We start from the raw sequence: 17,932 nt of genomic DNA on the forward strand, positions 1-17,932 counted from the left end.
CATTATGGTACCATATCTATTCGAAACGCATGTTTCTTGATAAAGTTTTTTTAATCTGACATCAGAAGTTCTGGATCTCTTTTTCAATTTGAGTGGCAAACCAGTGCCCGAAAAAAGTACTGCTTGGCTGAGGAAGAAAGCTGTATGCTTATCCGACAGTTGTCAAGTTTTCCGGATAAAATGTATATTTTTAAGGAAAGTTAGGCATACTTTTCCTCAAAATATTCAGATATTTTAGACAAAATTGCGAACAAATCTGTCTGAAAACTTGGAGTGAATTCACAACTCTTACAGTAAGTTCATTTTTACTTTCTCGCTACCCTAGGGTAGAGGAAGTATTGTCGTCCTGCAAGGGTGGAAAAAAGTAGAAATTTCATCATTTCTGGACGTTTTAAGGTCCCAGAAGTCAAAATGCCATACTTGAAAAAATGTGTGTCCGTCCGTCAGGCGTCCCCCAAATCTGTGTACAGCGATATCTCAAAATCTATCTGTTCGATTTCATTCAAAATGTGCCGAGAACACCATATCTATGGTCTCTTTATGCACGTCAAACGATTTTGGGGTACGCTAAAATTTTGGGGGGCTAGGGACCAAGGTCCATTTTTTTAATTGACGGAAATATGGCAACATCTAAAGGCTCATACGGCGTTCTTCCAGAGTAGGAGGAAAGCTCTCTGCTCCCGAGCCCAACACCGGATCGGTGAATGTAACGCTTCCGACTTTTCATCAACGAGGTAATTTATGGCCCACCGCACCGCACCGCACCGCACTATTGAGTGTTGAAGTGATTCTGATGAGTCTGGTGAACACCACCGACTCCTCAGCCCCTCCGCGGTTGACAAATTTGGACGAAACTCGCGTTTTATCTACAGATGAAGCACGCCAAGTTCGGAATTTCCCTCGGCTGTCGACAATCGTCCACGAGTCGCGAGTCATGCTTGAGCGCCAACCTAAACCTCAAACGGCTCGTTAACCTACATTACGTGTTCTCCCTCCTTCCTTTTCCCTCTCACCGGCTCGGTGTCGTCGTTTTTCCGACGTACTTTCGTTCTTCATTTCCCACCCCGCGCCTCACCCTGAGACAAAAGACCCTCCACTGGCCTCATGGCGACACAGGAAGCGTTTACTTTCAGGGATTCAACAATTCCTTATGGACAATTGTAAGGGGGCAACAGTCATCACTCTTTTTTCGGCTGGGGAACTATCTTGAGCTTCGGGTGAAGTCTTGAGCCAAACAAGTTTCCCAAGTTTTGGTTTGTTTGCGAGACGAAACTCCCGATACGTTGTTAATCATCCACCTAGTAGGTAGGTCAACAGTCGAGTCCCAAAAGTACCAGTGGAGGGTCTCGTGTCTCTGGCCGCACCATACCACGTCAATTTAAACCCGTTTATTCCCTTACGTTAAAAATTATACAAAGGTTGGATTTTTAATCCTGTTTTTCCTCTCGGAAACTGCGAAAGCTCGGAATGAAATCAACTTTGCATTTAAAATAACTCCTCCATCCTTTGAAGACTCTCCCTCGAAAGGTTTTTGTTTGACCTTTTTCGAAGAACCCAAGGATATAATCGACTTTGGACAGAAATCAACCTTATGATTAATACTCTAATAAAAAAAGTCGGAGTTCAATGGGTTTGATAGTACACCATTGCGAATTTTTACATTGTATTGCTTAGCATCGATACCTGTGCGTTTGCTATGAATGTGAATATGCATTGCCGCATCGTCAAAAACCCATCTTTGAATTCAACTTTTACGTTATATTAGAGGCTTCTCCGATTACGAGACTTCAGTAAAACCATATTTTAATTCATTCCCTGAGCGCACGGAAGGAGCAACTGTTTGGGCGGTTCTTCCAAAATCCCAATACATCCATCTAATTTTTGAAATCAATATATTCACTTTTAATACGTTGAATTTGCCTGTTGTGAGGAAATGAACTTCCTATTTTAGATATGCAAACACACTCATTTTAAGAGTACGAGGCAACATCTATGAAGAAAAAAAGAAAACAGCTGATCAGGATCGTCTTAAAACAATACCTGTTTTTACAAATATATTTCACATACGATAAATATATACCAAACATTTATGCCAGATTCCTCATCAGCTCAGATTTCATAAATTTGGAGTGTGAGTGAAAATTTTGAGACAATGGGATCAAGTTACTTTTTTCATTCAATTTCACCGTCGATGTGTTATTGCTAATCATCTTCTTCACTCTAAAACTGTTTAATCCGCGCAAATCTCTCGTTCCTCAGCTCATCTATAAAATCATTCGTTCTTCTTTCTATGTAAAAACCACATCTCATCGTAGGCGCATTTTCTTGGTTCCACCCTGGATGAGAGGTCGGTTTTTCTCCACCAGCACGCCAAAGACTGCGAGGCGCACGGCGTCTTTTCTTCATGTTATTTTCTCCCAATAGAAAGTGGCAGATTAGTTGCATCGTCAACCCGCAGCGTCACACACTCAGACAGAGACTTCATTCACACGACAAACGCGTAAATTTATTCACAAAAAAGTTACTTCTCTCCGCTATGAATGAGCTCGGGGTTGCCAAGCGGAGATCAAATACGGTGGATACGCAATGTGCAAGTCAAGTTTTAAGAACCTAGCGTGCGTTGATGAACAAACTCATATTCGTTGTTTCGAGACATATAAAAAATGACCTACGTCCTCAAACAACGCTGCATTGATAAAAGTGGAAAAAACAGGGAGGAAAAACGGGAAACAAGGCTAAAAATACACAATTAATAAAACCTGAGACCTAGCGAACTAGCGAATCAATCATTTTCGGTCAACGGTGCTGGCATCGATGTACCTTGTTTGTTATCAATTTCTTCTTTTTCTCAGATCCCGGCCACCACCATGTAGGGCTCAGGTTTTTATAGTTTTTTCTTTTAAATTTTTATTGTTCCCGACTGAAAATGACTCAGTTTTGAGTCGAAATTAAAATCTCGGGTTTTATTAATTGTGTATTTTTAGCCTTGTTTCCCGTTTTTCTTCCTTGTTTTTTCCACTGTTATCATTGTCTTGGGCTGCTCTTAAAAATTTGTATCCATGCATTGATAAATAAGACAGGTTTCTACGAAAAAACAGCGTATTGGCCTCTTGACTCACCGAGACGAGTAGCAAGCACGATTTGGCATCGAGAAGTTCCGTTTTCAATCAGCCTCAATTATTCTTGACTTCAGAAACGCTACCTTTAAAAGTGTGGGTATATTCCCTCTGACCCGCGGCTGTGAATATGAGACCTGAGAAACTGTGAGAAAAGAGTTAATAAGGAGCCCGCGGAGACTTTGCGATCCTCTGATGCGCTGAGAACAAAAACTGTAAAGAAGGAAGAGAGGGGTCACTTCTTTTCTCTCTTATTTTTTTAATTTAGTGTTTAATCCATGTTTATAGTCCATATTTATGTACGCCCAGCTAAGGTTAATGGGATCGATTAACGCTCCTGATTCGCCAAATGATGGCTTATGGCCAAAATGTTGAGCGATTGGATTAGCAAACCTAACCTAATTTGCAATCTCTCGCTGAGCAAAGTGCTCTGCTCACCTAAATACACATAAATATGTGAATTACATGGCAATCGAATCAATTTTCAGATTAAGGGAGTTGCCTGTGACTAAGAGTGTCGGCCACCCGTTTGTTATCGGGACTTTAGTAGGACGTCATTTTCCTCGACCGGGGGTGGCTACCGCCACTCTTGATTTTCGTCTCTTGTCAATCATTAGGCGAAAAAATTGGGTATTGATATCCGCACTGACTCCTGCCTCATCCCATTATATTGCTTGGATAATCGATGCAGGTTCTTTGAAGTTTAATAGATTGCATCTATTAGGAACCGGAAGTACTTCGGTTGCGGATTGCAATGCTACCATGAAGGAAGCAGTTTAAAAAATCCAAAGGTGCTGTTTTTAAAGTGGCTTTTCAACAATGGAGAATGATTCAATACCTAAACGATCGAACAATTGCGATAAATTCTGAATGCGTGCACAAAATTTGACAAATAAAAATTTCAAACGACCTTCAAAAGTATTGTTTGATCGTGAGGAAAAACTATGTGACATATTCACTTGGGATATACTTTCGATTGGTGAAATTGGTATACACTGAAAAAAGTGCCTTGTCCGAGAAACAAGGATTCTAGTCCCCCAGACAAGACCGTCTTGTTATATTTGATCCACAAGGCATTCTTGTTCGTGGGACCCATACAGTCTTGTTCAGGGAACAAGACTTCCTTGTTGCATAAGTCAAAAGTCTAGTCACGGTAACAAAATTGTCTAGTTCTGGGAACAAGACTTGTCTTGTCACAGTATTCGGAAGAAATTAAAATTGCAAAAAAATGTCACAAATTTATATGAATTGCAATTTTTATATGAAAATTTAATTAATCTCTACTTCCTTCACTCCTCTTACACCAGAATTGTCCCATTCGATCTTTCAAATTTTACCGACCTGATCGGATTTGAACGCGGGCCCATCTGGTTATGGACCGAGTGTCTTACTGACCGAGCTATCCGGGCTAGTTGTAAAATGGAGCCGAATTATAAGTATAAGTACAGCCCACAGAATTACTTTTTCATTGTGTTGCTATCTCAAGTCTGTGGAATGCGTAGAGCATCAGATTGTTTGGTTTTTTTCTTTTTTACTATTTACCGTTTACGAAAAGGAATTTACACTCTACATTAGATAAAAATGGACAATTTAGGCCGGAAAAATGTGTTTCTTCAAGCAACGATGTTTCCTTTGTTCCGTGTTAATGATTCTAATTTTTATTTTTATTTTATATCATGATAATAATTAATAATATATAAATAAATCAAACGTTAAAAAAATAATTTTATAATTAGATACATTTGATTTTAAAACCTTACGCATGAGCGATTTATTTTTAAAAAAGAATTATAAACTTATTGTATTTACCTTGTCATTAAACATCCAGAAAAATTTTCGGGGAACAATTATTATGCGTAGTTCTTAAAATACTCTTTCAAAATATATAAAATAATACGCTCTCTTTGAATTTGACCGTTACTCGCGGTGAGTAGAGAATCTTGTCACAGTGACAAGACTATCGAGTCCGGTGGCTCAGAAACCTAGCATATAAAACAAGACTGGTCTTGTTGCATTAACAAACGGGTGTTGTTTCCCAAACAAACTGAGTTGTTTGGCAGACTAAAAGTCTTGTTCCTGAGACAAGGCAGGTTTAACAAGTTTATCTTGTCTCTACGGCTCTATTATTTTTTTCAGTGTAGGAAATCAATGGTCCTGCCTTTTTATTATGTATTTTAGCCTTGTTTCCGCATTTTCCTGTGTTTTCGATTGTCCTTAACAAGAAATATTGGCATGGTAATTACGCACTGGAGAAAAAAACTCTCGGATGATTCGGGGTTCAGATTCTTAAAAAAATGATAAGAAAAAGTGCTCTTGATCCAATCGGATTTTTGAATCACAGGAAATCTGCTTAAATGGTGAGGCTTGGTTCTGGATTGAAGTATAACTCCGATTAAATCAAGAGCACATTATATTTGTTAAGTCGGCTAATAGCTCAGCCTTTTTAATCGCATTATGAGTAGCCGAAAACCAAAAATCTTGTTAAATTAAGAGTATTTCTCCTTGTTAATTTGTTTAAAAGCCTGGACTCCGAATCCAAGAGGTTTTTTTTGCCAGTGCGGCGAATTCACTTTGGACTGAAATCTGGCAAGGAGGTGGAGATTTCCGGCGCGGTGACTCGAATAAACGCGGCGACTTACGGAAAGGAAACGCGGCGAGCGATAATGCACGCAAAAACTCGGAAACGAAAAACGAAAGGAAAACGCGCGAGATGACGGGATTGTTTGTTTTTGCCGAAGCGAAGCGCGGTGCCGAGTGGTCAATTGTGGCTCCCGAACGGGGTCACGGGAGCGTGGAAATTGGTCCTCGGATCGGATCCATTGTCTTGCGCAGGTGATATCACTCCCCGGCCCGCTCATATCACTGCGGCTCCTTTTGCCTGCCTCGCCGGAAACGAAAGCTCCGGTAGCTTGTAAGGAGACCCGCTGGGGCTTCCGGAAGACTTCTCGGGGGAAAAATCGTGAAAAGTTATTAGAGCCTTGGTTTATCTTAGAGCTCGAGAAAATGCACATTACTAAAGTTTTGTCAGTGTTGATTCTCACGAGAAAACGCAATATTCAACCTTCCAATGTTGCCAAATTTCCTCTAACATTTTACGTTTTTAGCAGGAGAATTTGGGGAATTTTCAATTGAAATTTTGACAAATTTTTTCTCCAATCCTGTGGAAAACTCAAAAATATTTTGAGTGCAAACTAACTCAAAACTAACATTGTGCAGATATAATCTTCCAGTTTGAGTCAATTCTGGAAACTTGAAAGAGGAAAAAATTCTCACTTTGGTCCTCATAATACGTTCCTGCAGTCTAGTGGCGGTTTAAGACTTGGAGCACCGGGACACACTGAGGTTTTCATTTTGTCACATAGACGAAATGAGTGATTCTTTTCCATAGGTAATTTTCCAATTGTTTTTCGAGGGGGATTGTTTTATTGAAAAAACAACCCAGCAAAAGTAAAGGCTAACGCCTTGAATCTATAATATACACATTTTAATGTTGAAAATGTCCGCCTTACACTTCTCATCGCTCCTTATGACTCCGCCCGGATGTAGATTTCAACACAGGGATTTCCTTAACTTGGGTTTTAACCACACACAATAGACGTAACTGAAGTGTGCGTTGAGGTGTCATTGTGAGAATCTCGGAAATAAATGCTGGAGCACAGCTCATTCACGAGAGCATTACGTTTTACGTTTTTACTCGCGTTACACCGCTGCCAAGTTCAGTCTAGTAGTCAAATGTGCATTATTTTTTGTTTATATCTATAATTTTTTTTTTATAAAAATTTTTCACTGATGTAACCTTTTTAGTCACTTTGTCACATATATCGACGACGTAAGTCCGTAACCTCGTATCCCTTTGCAGTGTTTGTAAATCTCCGCCTCTATATTATTTTTTTAAAGGAGACACATTGACATCATTGCTTGAAGTTTTTGTAGAATTATCTTCGCTTAGAGAAGAATAATCACGGCAGTTTTAAAGAATTGCCGTTAAGTAGTTTTCCGTTTAAAAAATAAAACATGACAGGAAGACTGCGACGTCGCAAATCGGCACGTGGATGCGGACTCACACCGTCGATATGGATGAGCAACCCATTTGAAAGTTTAAGAGGTGATTGTAATTATTTTTGGAAATGGAGAGATTATTCATCTCAATCATCGTTACTTAAAGTTCTTTCGTGAAAAATCATGAAAACAATATTTCATCGCTTCTCCGACCTACGGACGTGTACTGGGCGAAATTTCGAAAAAGAGGGGGAGGGGTGGTAATTGGTATTTGGTTATCTGGAAGTACCAATATTTACCCTATCTAAAAGGTTATTAAGTAACCTTGCAGCTGACTGATTACTAAAATTGATAGACAAAGCAATAGACAAATAAGACACAGTGAGTATGGAAATATCTTATTGGTTGAAGTGGGTGGTTACTATGGACTGAGGGAGAAAAATGATGGACGAGCCATGAGGTCTCTCGTACGTTGCCGTTATTAGTCAACTACCTACCTCTTTCGTCCATTGCAACTACCCGATTCCACCAATAGGAACCCTCCATACGGTATGACAAAAGGGGTATGGGCCATACCCCTTTTGTCTTCTTTGTCTGCAGCTTTTTCTATCAATATCAATAGTCGCTCCTTAAAACATCCATAACTTCGTTATATACTGATCTTGAACTTCTGGAACATGCGAAAATTGATATTTTTTATGGCATTAAAACACTGAAAAAAAAAACTCCGGCCGTGGGAGCCGCAATTACGGGCTATATAGAGACACCGTTCGTTCCGGGCTCAAAGGCCGAAAATTCCGGCTGTTGGAGCCGTAGCTTCGGCCTCTGAACCCGGAGCAATCGAAGTTACGGCTCCAGTAGCCGGAATTTCCGGCCTTTGAGCCCGGAACGAACGGTATCTCTATATAGCCCGTAATTTCGGCTCCCACGGCCGGAGTGTTTTTTCCAGTGAATCCTTTGAAAATTCCCTCGGCGAGCTTCGTGTTGCGGGTAAACCTTTGCGGCGAGGCGATTCGACAACTCGGAGCCCGGTTCATTGACAGAAGGGTATCAATGACGGGAGCCAGAACGGGCACATCCGGGTTGAGGCCATTCGATGTTACATAATGGCCGCGAGTGTCGACACTCCGACAGCCTCCGGATCGGACGGAGACAGACTACTTTCCTAGTCCAGCGTTCGAGTCTCCGGACCCCGGAATCGATGACGCACATCGGTGACGCCCCCGTTAACTCCTTTCTCCCCCACCTGCACCACGATTCCGGCTCATGAGCAGAGCCACGGGTCCAGGAGCCGGATTCTCCGCTTTACCGGAAATCATCACCGAATATTCCCGAACTTTTGTCACGCAACATCTGAGCTTAATATGTATAGTAAATGAGCTTCTCGATAATGTGTGAATGGACCACTAGACAAGGTATGAATTTAAGGATTCTGATGCGTGATTCTTAACTAGAATTTCACGTAGAACACGATTTTTTCATCGAAAATTACTGAAGTCAACTCCTACCTAAGATATTAACAGTTTTATTTTACATTGGTTACGGGAAATTTGAATTGCACGGTGACGAGAGACGCAACACTCTATACGTGAGTCGAATCGCGCCCTACAACGGTTTCGGCAGACTTTTCAATCGAGCTGTGTTCATTTCCAACCCTTTATTGTTCGAAGTGTACGTGTAAGAGAAGCATCTCATCAGTCTGAACTCCAGTTTTGCTATTTCAAAAAAATCGTCCGATTCTCCTGAAAAGTCTACGCAAACTGCAGCTTGATTCGTGCATTTTCGCCTGGATGCAGAAGCCTCGCGTCCCTTTGCATGCAAAGTCTCCCACCAAAATCGAGCATTATTTTCCGTCATATGAAGCGTAAGATTCCCTGTTGGATAACCGACGAATGCGGAGCTTGATATTAAATCAGTATTTTGTCACGGGAAATATTTCTTTCACTTTTAATCTTAGTGTCCTTCCTCTTTCAAGCACGTTTGATGGGGGTGAAATGAGAGCTAAGTCACTTGAAATTTTTTGGTCATTCAAATGTCGTTGCTCACATGTTATTACAGTCACTCCAAAGCTTATCTGCTTCTGAGTCCAAGAATTGTACCCATATTTTTCCCGAATTTGACTCCATTAAAGAACCATCTTATCTTAAATTTGAGGTTAAATATGTTGACTACGTACTTTTAAAATCAACAAAAATTTTGAAGAGAGCTGTGTTATGTGCGCACTTCTTGTTTAATTAGAGACTGTTCAATTTCACTCAAGATCTGCAGCTTGTTTCCCACCATCAGATGTACTTTGAAAGGGCACTAAAGATAAGAGTTGAAGGAAAGCTTCATGTAATACATTAATGGTTCAACTTAGTTTGTTTTTGAATGTTTTTAAGTCAGTTTCCTTACGAGGAACGTTTCACTTTGAACAAAAGAGAAATACTGCTCGTTTTGAAAGTGAAAAAGACGCGATAATCGCGAATTCAGGCAAAAATGCATGTTAGGTAGATTTTTTAGTGTACCTCAAGTTTTCTCAAATATATATTCTTGGAAATAGAAGATTTTGGTGGAAATGACAAGAAAGGTGCAAAGTTTGTCTTACTTTAGCTTGAATCCCTTGAGATGTGAAACAAACCTGCCACTTGTGCACTCTTACATATAGTATGCGCTAGATTTTCATTAATGTTATCGCCGTACATAATTACTTTCCAGCAAATTCTTTTTTTCTCTTGGAATTCAATTTAATGGCAGCCTTTTTTCTCATTTGTTGCAGTGATTTCTCAGTGATCAGGAGGTTACGCAACATAAGTGTGATTAGAATTGAAAGGAGTCATCACAAATTAGAAGTAAGTGACAAATTTTTCCTCACTCTTAATGTAATTCATTATAGGTATATTCTTGACGGTAATCCTGTCGTCTTGAACTTAAGAACTGTAAGAATACAGAAATTCCCCCCTCAGACTCATCAATCATCTGATGAGTGCTATTTGACCCAAAAAATAAACTTAAGTGCAACTTCGGATGATTTGTCTCTGTCAGTTTGAAGCAGAGAAACTGATTACCGGACGCTCTCATCAAACTGATGAATTTGAGGAGTGTTCTGCTCACACCTTAACATCAAAACAAAATGAAGCTCTCCAAAAATGCAAATTGGAATTTTGGTATAGGTGATACTCACTGAATATATTGGCACGTAGGCAGTTGTACATTGAAAAAATAGAGAATTTGCACGTGTCTGAAATTTGATGAATTTTGTGTTTAAGTGAAAACTACGGAGTAAACTGATCACGAGGATACCCTTGGTTCATGAATTGAACAATTATTGGAGAAGATACGACAAAATGATCTAATCTGATAAGATACATGGGAAACGCCACCAGATGACGTCACTAGGCGGTGCATTTTCTCACTTTAAATATATTTTTATACTGTTTCCTATATCAGAAAAAATTATAAAAAATACTGTGAAATCAGCTCTTTAGGCTTTTCAGATGAAGCAATACATAATGTACATGCAGATTCTCCATTGACTTATCTGGTGGCTTTATTGAGATCTATTTCAAAGCGGCACAGTATCCCCAATGAAGTATTGAAATAAATGCAATTAATTTGGTAGTTGCTAAATTCTACAAATTCTCCAATCAATAAAAATATTTGTAAGTGAGACAAGTACTGATAGAACACACTGAAAAAAAAACCGCTTGGATCTAGAGAACAAATACAAAACAATTACAAGTAAAAGTACTCTTGATTCAATCGGATTTTTGTTTAAATCAAGAACCCAGCCTCTTAAATTAAGCGGATTTCCTTTTGATTCAAGTAAAAATCCGATTGAATCAAGAGTATTTTTTCTTGTCATTGTTTTCAACAGTCTAGACTCTAGATCCAAGCGGTTTTTTTTCCCAGTGCAGTAAAAATTTCAACATAATTTTACTCGTGTCAATGAACATATGAACGGATCGATACACGTATCGGTGCAAATCGTATTTACAAATTTGCTGTTAAAATCAGGAAAAACTGTTGTTATGCCGATCAAAAGTGGCGGTGGCGAATAATTTTGGCACAAATTGTCAGCAGCGCAGCCGGCGCGAGCTCACCGATGCTTTTAAAAGATTTCTATTCGAGAATTTCAAAAACGGGAATCCAGGTGATTCACCGGGTCCTCAGTGAAAGTTGCCGAGGGTAGCAAAGCCAGCAGACGTCCGTGGTAGTATGTGGATGTATCAACTGTGTGCGTGTGTGTGCGTCGCGGCTCCTGCCGCGCACAGTGGATCGAGTCAATTAGAGAAGTCGGACATAAAATTGTTGACTGAAACTGCAAATTTTGATGTTTATTCCCACACATTTTAAATTTTAAGGGGTAACTCTGAAAGAAAATTCCAAGAGGAAACCAATGGAACCCGTTTTTGAAACCTCAAAGTTTTGTATGAACAGAATTTAAAGGCTTTTAAAGTTTCCAAATTTTGTCCGACCTTTCTCATCGACTCGATCCAGTGTGCGGCGGCCACAGAGCACCGACCGGCGACCGCGTCTCCATGTGCAGCCACCAAGTTCATCGTTGCGTTACGTTGCCATTCAACGCAAAAACCTCGTAACTTTATCCTGCCCTTCCGAGGAAGAACGTTGTATGAGCATTGGAATGTCGCCAATATTCTCCCGCGAAAACATTGATTTTTAAGGGAACTAATGAATGTTCCACCTTAAAAATATCAGGTTCAGTAAATCATATTGCGAACAAAATAATTGGAAAATTTAAAAAAAATAAATAAATAAAATGGACAAGTTTGTTAAAAAATTGTATTTCATGCGAAAAACGTAGGAATGTCCAAATGTTCATACAGTTATCCTTTTGCACGGCAAGACTTTATCCCCCTCCCCTCCCCCCGCCCCCCATTATCGTGCTCTGTCATGAGAAGTTGTTTATCAGAAGCATCTAGGTACTTAAGTTGTGCACATTTTTCGCTGTGAGCCCTTCATTTTTTATTATTAGGAGCAAATAATTTGTTTAAGTAACGCATTTTTCTTAAATTGACCGAATCACTACGTTCTCAATCAATTTCGAATGTGTAGAACACTTTCACGTTCAAAACAAACTGCACATTTTTAAATTTTAGATTTTTCCGAGAATTCTCAGTTATGTAAGTCAGAGAATTTTTCTACGCAATATTTGCGAGAGGTTCAGAATTCCAATCTCGAGGGTAATTAACGATTTGCTCAGGCATCTTACGAAATGCCTGATTTGACTATTGACTTTAGGATACCTATTTCTTTCTTTTAGGATATATATTTTTATATATTTCTTTTTCTATTATTTTTTTTAGGATACAGACGTCCTACTTGACCGTGAATACTTCCTTTTGTAAATTTCTTAAATATAAGTTTGTATTAATGAAGAAAGTAAGAAATAAGAGACAGGAAATAAAGTATTTTGGTCACATATCTGGTTTTTGCGGTGCCTCCTGTGTTTTATCAGTTTCTTAAAATAATTTTTTAAAAGGAGAAGGTGCCTTCAGTTTTTAGTGATACAATACTACAACATGCGAGTTAATTTATTGTATCTGTTGAAATGCAATATTTGATGCTCATTGAACAATCGTAGTTTGCATTCCTTTGTTTGAGCTGTTCACTTTTCAAACGCAAGGGTGTGAAAGGTGTTCTTTGGGAGGTAGTTTATACCTTAAATGAGAGGATTTCCCCATGAATCAATTTATTTCGAATTAAACCTATGAGCTAGTCGGTTCAAAAATGTAATTCCTTCTCATCCCTTTTTATCAATCATTCCTCTTTTAAGTTTGACTGTATTTGCTACATTCAAAACTATATTTTAGCAGCCATTTTTTAGCTGATTCTGACTACACACTAGACGTAACGATCGCTTTCATTGAAACTTTTCTTCTTTTATTCTCGCGCTTACTTGTAACCACTTTAGATTTAACTGACCAACCGATGGGTCTGACTATGATCAAACTCGTTCGAAAGTGGATTCACGACTCTGATGAGCTCATCCAGCAGCTTGCAAAAGTCTTACTACAATGATGTATTCACACATCTCTTATACAGTCTACATCAGCTCCGTTTTCTCCAGGGCTGCCACTTCCGTATTTTCTTTTATTTCAGTTACTTAGGTGTAAAACCGCCCAGGTTCACATCGTTTTCATGAGAATTTAAGGTATGTGAGCTGTTACAGGAATAAAATAGTTAATCTTAGAACTATTACAGGGGGATTCAATATAGTTGTTGCAGTGAGTTACGAAGTACCGATTTAAATTAAGACGGTTAACTAGATTAGAAATAACATGGTAACTAGTTTTAAAAAAAATTCGAGCTACAAGCCAAAAATAAATTAAACAAGTAATATTTTAAACAACATGGAGATGAGAAATAATAAATATACTTGAAGCATTACTTGTTCAATTTATTTTTGGCTTGTTGCTCGATTTTTTTAAAAATTAATTACCATGTTCTATGCAGTTTAGCCAGCCAGATTTGGCATTAAATGTATTAGAATGAACCTTTTTATGAACCTCTAAATGAGTGAGCCAACGGACTTTTAGGGAACGTTACAATTTACATCATACCGATAATTGGATCGGTTTCTGCTGGACTGGAGTAAGTCCGAGAAACCATGAGCCCTAGCTCTCGTTGATCTCGCAGTGCGTTAGGGCTCATGAGTTGGAGCTTACAACGCCGTCTAACAGAAACCGATTCAATTAGAGTCGGAACATGATGTATTTCTAGAAGAGGTCGGATAAAAGCTCCAAGTTAAGAAATTAATCCAAACTTAAAGAAATTTTATTTTTTTATTTTTTCGGGTAACCATTTTTGGTCAATATTTTGGAGAGGAACTGATCGAAATAAGGAGTAGAAGAGGGGAACTTCTCTTAGCGAATAGCAGTAATACAGAATGGAGACTAGTTCCTTCCTGGTCTTACCAAGAAGAAGAAAAAAAGACTTCGTACTGCTTCTATTCATGAAATTAATCACTAAGTAGGGCATCGCAAGTAATTTCAACTTTTTCCCCCTCCAACAATATTTTTTGCGCAAGATTGTCAAGAACGCGGAAAAACTACACATTTGATCATACGTACAAGAAGGGAGAGCAGTGACTTTTTTCGACCAGCCGACAACTTCTGCGTTAAGCTCACCGGTATTGATGCATTGAGAACCGTTAAAAACGTTGCAAGCTAGACAAAGAGATGATCCTTCTTGGCGATGGAATTGAGTGTTTCGGGCAGGTGTGGCAATAGTGGAATTCCCTCACCTTTCGGTTTCGTTTAGAATCCAGCTCTAGCGGGCTCTTTCTCTTGGTGGCTCACAATCAGTTCTTTCCGTCCGGTCAGTCAGTGCGTGTGCCCGAGCTGAAAAGTGCAATTTAGTAGTGATCAGGAAAATAGTTTACTCTTGCGCCGAGGACTTACTCTCCGAATCTAACTCACGAAAGAAATCGTTAGCAAGTGATAATCTAGCCTGACATTAAAGAAGAAGAAAATATTTTTATACGTGAGTTTATCTAAATATTTCAATTCTGGCTCATGTATGCACAGTTATTAAGAATTACCCTTGTCGAGTCTTTTTCTCTTTAGGGGTGTTCATCGAGCTTTCCATGCTTCAATTCTCTCTTCTGCACAGAAACTATTCTCTTTTCCTGCGTAAGACGCTATAATAGAGCTGACTTAGCCGGATGATTAACTCTTAATTCACTAGAAACTTTCGAATTTCTTGAAAATATTTTTGATTTTACCGTGGAATGTGCGATTTTGAGTGAGGAAAAATGAAAGATGTTTCAGTTAAGATGGTTCCATATTGAAAATATGACGAAAAAAAAAAAACGTAACAGAGTGGGAAGCCAAATGAATAAAAGAAACAAAAATGCCTGGGAAGTTCCGGTTTTTTTTTTCGTGGTAAAAAAAAAATTATAAAGAAAAGCCTTATATTTTCTTTCATGCAGAATCAAGGAGTTATCAAAGTTTCAGAATTACGAGTAGGGCTCAAAATAATCCGATCTCTTTCATTTTTTTACAGATTAAATTTTACTGCTTAAAGATCCAAAAATACTTTAAATTTAAAAAAAAAAAAAATAAAAAAAAAGTGAAATTGCCATAATATCTTTCTTTTTGAAATCAGAGTCGAATTCATACCTGTTTTCAAAATTGAAAAGACGTTGGCGATCCTTATTAATAAATGAGCATAAACCCATTCAAGCACCTTTAGACACCACTAATACTCCTTGGCCCATCGACCAAAAGGTATAGAATTTTTTTAGAGTTCTAAGTATGACAGCCAAAGGACAAATATGCATTTTAGCCAAATTGCTATATGTTTTAGGATTACAAATTTACTATGGAATGGGCAGGTCCCCTGTTTTACTGCATAAATAAATGCAGGGTCACAACTTTCAAACGTTTTTCAACAACAGCTGTATTCTTCTCGAAGTAAATTATTCTAAGCCTTTGAAAACGCTAAAAATTTGACTGGCTGCACGGCAATATCTGTAATCTTCAAACCACCCATATACAATTAGGTAATTGTATTCGCACCTATGCCTCTGAAACTTGTTCACAGATAGGAAACTTCCCTCCAATTCTTAATTTACTGGATATATTTACCGCTGATTGTTTAGACAGTAGTGTACGATAAGGCTGGAGACTTTAACGCTGGGATAGAAAAAGAAAACTAGAGATTCAATTTAAATGACGGTATTCTTTTTCATGTATACTTTTCATGGACTCTCGCACTCCTCAATCCCTCAACCATATTGAAAAAAAGGGAAGGCTTTTTCTAGAGTCAAGAGTATTACAGCCAGAGGACTCATAAGTTTGAACCAATTTGTGGTATCCTCTCTGTAACGAATTTATGGGAGAAAGATTTATGTTTAAGAATTGTTTCATTGTACCGGTAAACGTGCGACACTCAATAGGCCTTGGTGATCTCGCTAAGAGCGTTCTAATCAAAACTGTACCTATCTTGAGAACTTCTAAAACATTAGAATTGCTCTCAGAAAAAATCATCCTAAGGAAAATAGTGGTGCACCGTGTAATTGATGCTAGGTTATACTCCTCTTAAAGAGCATCCGACTTCTTCCAGCTCAGGAGAGTATCTGATCCGTCTTTCTCAATACTTGAGAGTTGAAATCGATTCGCGGGCTCGAAGTGCAGAGCCTTGCATGCGTGGCTGTGAGGAATTTTTTTCCAGGAAAAAATGATCCAAGTTCGAACGGTTCTCATGCTCGAGCCTCGAAGAAAGTAGCATCGAGCTCTGAGCTCAGAGCACAGTGGGATGGTGTGCGCATCCAAGTGGAAGAATGATGAAAGCTCAAAACTGCCGAGTAAAAACACAAAAAGTGATTAAGAAGGTATACTTGATTTTCCCGAGCACACAATTTCCTTGTCCTTTCAGTTCGACTATTGAACGATTTTACACATGCCGTAAATTTTCAAATCAAAGGCCCCAATGCTTTTGACTGACTGGGAAAACTAGGCACTCAGTGTGAACGGACTGATTATTGTAAGCTAGAGAATATAGCATTTAATATTTTTCAACCCCAAACTGCGACAGAAAACCGAATTTAAAAACTTACAAATTGTTCATGAATGTTCCTTAGTAAAAAAAATCCCAGTTTACAAAGTTCCGTTTTGAGATTTGGTATTTATTCATCAAAGTAGAACTTTCAAGAGATCTCTAAGTTTAGGAAGATAATCTATTCAAAATTACTAAATGCGATTACAGACATGCGTGCAAAAAGACTCCACGGACTGTTCGAACCTAAATCCTAATCCTGAATACTAAATCTAAATCACCCCCTTAGTATATAATAGTAAACCATAATCAGCGTACATGACTCATTTTCACTGGAAGTTACAGAAAAAATAAGTAGATGATTGACACTTTTTTAAACCTGGAGAGATGAGGTTCATCGTAAGGTGCATGGTGCATCCTTTATAAAATTCAGTTTTGATTCTTCATACTTGTGTATCTCTAAGGTGCATTATAAAAAATATCAAAGTAATGTTATCTTCACTGGAAAAAAAAACACATTGGATCTAGAGTCCAGACTCTTGAAAACATTGACAAGTAAAATTACTCTTGATTCAATCAGATTTAAGCTTAAATCAAAAGGAAATCCGCTCAAATTAAGAGACTTAGTTCTTAATTTAAGCAAAAATCTGATTGAATCAAGGGTATTTTTCCTTGTCTATGTTTTTAAGAGTCTGGACTCTAGATCCAATGTTTTTTTCCAGTGTTCATAAAATCGCGCAAAACTTTTCGATGGCTCCTTCCGGCTCAAAATAATGGGACAACTGAACTGTTACACCATACCCGCGTCCAAAATCTTGTTGCTTGCGGCTCGATACCACCGTGCGATGGCAGACAGCGGTGGTAATGAATGAACCGCGGACCGGTCCCCCCCCCCCCCCCCTTAGCTGGAGCCGCGGCCACGGGCAAGATCAAGTGGATGTGGAAGAATAGAGATCAAGTGCAGGGTCCATTCACCTCGCCACTGCGACCAACCCACTAACGCACTAATCCCTCCGTTATGATACGCGGCACTGTTACGTTCATTAAAATAATGGACTATTTGCCGCACGCCTGCGGTGGTTGGGAGCGCCCTCTGATTATGGCACAGGCGCATTCCGCGGGGCTCCACCCGGCGCGCTGGTGTCGCCGACGGGATTGCGGTCATACCTCACCATTGGAGGATGGGTGGCATGTCTTGGAAGGAATCGTCCTTGCTCCGTGCAGGAATCAGCTGCCGTTGTAGCTGCGGGTATCTGAACCAAAATTGAATCGGTGAGAACGAAAACACACCAACTCGGAAACTCGCACTAGAAAAA

At 39.0% G+C, this 17,932-nt stretch overlaps 1 protein-coding gene across 4 annotated transcripts in view; it reads left to right on the top strand.

Annotated features, from left to right (window-relative positions):
- LOC109039049 (uncharacterized) overlaps positions 1-17,932 on the top strand; it is a 72,650-nt gene that overhangs the window by 21,978 nt on the left and 32,740 nt on the right. For 3 of the 4 annotated variants that reach the window (XM_072298325.1, XM_072298323.1, XM_072298326.1), the window contains exon 2: positions 9,874-9,946. The gene's annotated coding sequence lies outside the window, so the exon portion shown is untranslated. Of the gene's footprint in view, positions 1-9,873; positions 9,947-14,002; positions 14,601-17,932 lie in introns of those variants that run through there. The other variant, XM_072298324.1, reaches the window with a different exon arrangement.

The sequence above is a fragment of the Bemisia tabaci genome, chromosome 3, assembly GCF_918797505.1.
Source record: "Bemisia tabaci chromosome 3, PGI_BMITA_v3".
NCBI classification, from domain to species: Eukaryota; Metazoa; Arthropoda; class Insecta; order Hemiptera; family Aleyrodidae; genus Bemisia; species Bemisia tabaci.